The sequence below is a fragment of the Capricornis sumatraensis genome, chromosome 9 (genome assembly GCF_032405125.1).
Source record: "Capricornis sumatraensis isolate serow.1 chromosome 9, serow.2, whole genome shotgun sequence".
NCBI classification, from domain to species: Eukaryota; Metazoa; Chordata; class Mammalia; order Artiodactyla; family Bovidae; genus Capricornis; species Capricornis sumatraensis.
In genome coordinates this window covers 55,642,379-55,646,570 of record NC_091077.1, presented here as the reverse complement: position 1 = coordinate 55,646,570, position 4,192 = coordinate 55,642,379, and the positions used below count along the sequence as shown (strand labels likewise).

Genomic DNA, 4,192 nt, shown 5'->3' with positions numbered 1-4,192 from the left:
ACTGAGAAAAATCAATTATTTTCATTCAATAAATGTCAAAAAAGTCAAGACATCAGCAATGAACAAGAAAAGTTTACACAAAAAGCAATGTATCACAGAGCGTGTTTTAGGCTTTTTCTGTGTTGAATGGGATTAGAGACGAATGATGAACAAGGCTTCATCTTTTATTTATTTTTAAAGGCCTCATATTCATAGATATAATGGGGTTTGAATGAATTAACAATAGTTTGCTTGCATTACACTACAACTGTCATTTGCTTTTATTATATATAGCATCAGAACAGATATGTGTAAATTGGTACTTTTTGTAGCTGTGAATATAAGGATGTTCTTTTCATATCAATATGACATCAGGTCACCAAACTCTCAGTATCTCCCTTATGAAGCAAAGTTACTGTCCTTATGTGACCAACATCCAATGAAATACATAAGGAAATCAAATGGATTATTAATTCCCCACGTTGGTAACTCTCCTGGATTTTGTTTTACTTTGCCTCCCAGCTTGCATTACCTCTTCTTCTGATGGTGTATTGTAACACATTTTGGGGAAATTTACCTCCTCCTGCAGTGTGGTCTTGATAGCTATGTTACAGAACCAAACTTGGATTCACTTGCCCACAAGCCAATCTACTGACACTGGGTTGTGATGAAGGAAAGTGCAGCATTTACTGCAAGGTACCAAGCAAGAAGTCCAGGCAGCTGGTGTTTAACAGGCCTGAACTTCCTGAAGGATTTCAGGGTCAGGTTTTCAAAGATAGGGTGAGGGAGGGGGGTTGTGGGGTGCGTGATCAGCTTGTGGACATTGTTTTCATTGGTTGGTGATGAGGGAACTGGAGTCAACATCATTTCCCTTCTAGTTCCAACTAGTGTGGGGTCTGTGTGCTTGTGGGCAGCATACAGTTAACTTCTTACACCTGGTGAGGGTTTCAGTATCTGCAAAACAGCTCCAAGAACAGAGTATTATCTCTAGCCCTGGAGGGGGAACTAAAGGTCCTTGACTGGTGGCTAAATTATTATTATTTTGTCTCACTTGACTGTTTTTCTTTCTTTTGGGACTTTCTCACTTCTCTGATTAAATGTATTCTTTGGAATTTGGGAAAGCCTAGGAGGCTAAAGCTTTTCTACAGAGAAGAGGGAGGCAGAGGAAATAGAGGGTGTTCTGTTGCAGGAAAACCCCATAGGGCCCTGCTCAGTTACAGCTTCAGCTTCATTATTCAAGATGCAATGCTTGAGCACTTGGACTTTATCTTCTGTGACTTCAGATCTTACATATAATACTACTACTTAAGAATCTAAGTTCCTTAGGTATTCTACAAGTCAATAAACTAGATGTTATCATTATTCCCATCTTACAACTGAAGCAAATATTCCAAGAACAAGCCAGTCACTAAGTGGCAACACTGAATTCAATCCCAGACCTGAACTGAGAGCAGATATGCTTCAGCATCAGGCTATACTGCTTCTTATTAGTTTATTTGCCCCAGCCCCAGCTTCCTGAGTTTATTCTTTTCCTGCTACCAGGATCCCTGGAGCTACCTGGGTTTACCTTCAGATATTCTTCATTTGTGACTGTAGCATAGCCTTCTAAGAAGTTGACTTTTTATCAAGATATCTGACATAGTTCTTGTTTCTTCATATTAATAAATTTTAATGCCTTTTTCGTAGTTTTTATCGGAATTCAACTCTTCCAAAAGGATATTTCTGTGAAGATCAAAAAACACATTCGTTTTGTAAAATCTATTTTAAAGGGTACTTTAGGCTGTATTGTTCTATTTCCATGGGCTCTGTATATAATGGGGTGAGCCTGTGTGGATTCCTGGTATGTGAAGTCCTACTATTCAGGGCAGGGTCAAAGCCCTGCTGCACAATGCAAAAGCAGTCAATACTTTAGTTCACTCCATGAATGCCTTTCTGAGCCAAAGGGATTGTTTGATTTCCCTAACTTCAAAACCATGAGTTTGTTTCAGATTTGACCTTGTTATACAATCCCAGCAGAAGCCCACCTCTCATCAGCTCAGGGGCCACTGTCCCTGTACCCTGACATCCCAACTGAAATATCACAGCTCAAGAGTGGCCAACCCGAGTAAGGGATGCAAATTTACCAATGTCATCATTGAGGAGATGCCGTTTTCTCTCTTTCAGCATTTATGCCTCTAAAAACATATGTTATAAACTAAACAACTGATAGTGGACATCTAGTGCTCTTATTATTATTATTTTAATGGCCTTGTGCTCTTCATTTTATGAATCAACCCTCCTCCATTTCATGGGCTATTGATAAGACCATTAATCCAGGGTCCTAATTCCTAGTCACAGAGCTAGGCACCTAATACAGACTGCATGACTGGCCAATTAGAACACCTAATTCAGAACAGTTAGTCAAAAAAAGAGATCTGGTCCTCCAAATAGGTCTAATCAGTGTCGGTTTTATTCTTTACTTAGACTTAACTTTTTTTTCTTTCTTTCTAATTGAAGGATAATTGCTTTACAATATTGTGTTGCTTTCTGCCATGTATCAACATGCATCAGCCATAGTAGACTTAACTCTTATGTTTTTAGAAGTGAAATCAATCAGAAGGTAAGGTTATAAGGGAATAATCTTTCAATGTTGCTGTATAGTTGCTCAGTCATGTCTGACTCTATGACTCAATGAACTGTGCAGGTTCCTCTGTCCATGGAATTCTCCAGACAAGAACACTGGAGTGGGTTGCCATTTCCTTCTCCAGGAGACCTTCCCGGATCAGGGATTGAAAGCACATCTCCTATATTGGGTGGGAGATTATGAGCCACCAGGAAAGCCTTGTAAACTCCTATACATTCTTCTTTAGAATAAAGCAGGCTTTTACTGCTCACAAGGTTATTTGGGAGGTGCAAATTTTTTCCCTTGTTTTCCCCCATTCAATCTGGGCTGCCACAATCAGACAGAAAGCATGAGGACACATTTTTCTTGCATCTGTAGTGGAAGCCCTAGCAGACACAGTGTTTGCTTTAATATAATGGATGCAGGTACAGAGAAGGAGAGGGTTCTTGGAATTATGACATGTATAAATGTGGAGCAGCTTATACTGTCCATACAGTGGTGAGGCAAGATCTAAAGAACAGAATAACCTAGTGAAGCGAAAGTCACTCAGTAGTGTCCTACTCTTTGCAACCCCATGGACTATACACAGTCCATGGAACTCTCCAGGCCAGAATATTGGAGTGGGTAGCCGTTCCCTTCTCCATGGGATCTTCCTTACCCAGGCCTCCCACATTGCGGGCAGATTCTTTACCAGCTGAGCCACAGGGAAGCCCAGAATAACCTAAGGGGGAAATAAAGAAAACGGCAGGGACCAATGGCATCACTTGACCCTCCATCTCCTATGTTACCTAAAGCCAGGACTACTGCATTGATTTCCCTTTACCGCCATTAGTTCCCCACCGCCCTACTTTATAGCTTTGTGCATAAAGAAGTTTGAACTGGACTTTGTCAGATGAAAATATCCTGGTTAATCTTTTATGTCTATAAACTAGAATATATATTTAGAATTTTTAAGCATATTATTTTGTTTTTCCTTATAATGTCAACACAGTTAATAATGTCTATCTATCCAGTACTTTGGCCACCTCATATGAAGAGTTGACTCATTGGAAAAGACTCTGATGCTGGGAGGGATTGGGGGCAGGAGGAGAAGGGAACAGCCGAGGATGAGATGGCTGGATGGCATCACGGACTCGATGGATGTGAGTCTGAGTGAACTCCGGGAGTTGGTGATGGACAGGGAGGCCTGGCGTGCTGCGATTCATGGGGTCGCAAAGAGTCGGACATGACTGAGCGACTGAACTGAACTGAATTGATCTATCATATATCTATATAAACACAAACTTTATTTTTATAAGATCCTACACATTGGAAAAAGAAAGGTAAAACTCAGTCACTTTGAAGTATGTTCTTGATATCTATTTGCTATCATATGGCACAATCACACTCTTCAATGACAAAACTTGATGTCTCGAATTCTTATCATGAAAGCTTTCGGTATCTTATCTAGTCAATACCTCTTCATCATTCACTTACCCTTCCTCCATAATCGAAATTAGGTTTTCTAAAAATTCAGTGGAGCTATCCAATATTTTAGTTAATTTTGGATCTCTCCTCTATTAAAAGACTTATAAGAAGATAGTCTTTAAGCTGAAGGTTGCCTAAGTCATT

General features: G+C 39.9%; 1 non-coding gene across 1 annotated transcript; it reads right to left on the bottom strand.

The window, feature by feature from the left end:
* Positions 1-2,882: 2,882 nt before the first annotated feature.
* LOC138086710 (small nucleolar RNA SNORA31) lies at positions 2,883-3,006 on the bottom strand. The gene has a single exon (XR_011145416.1). It is a non-coding gene; the product is annotated as a small nucleolar RNA SNORA31 (small nucleolar RNA).
* Between the last annotated feature and the right edge of the window lie 1,186 nt (positions 3,007-4,192).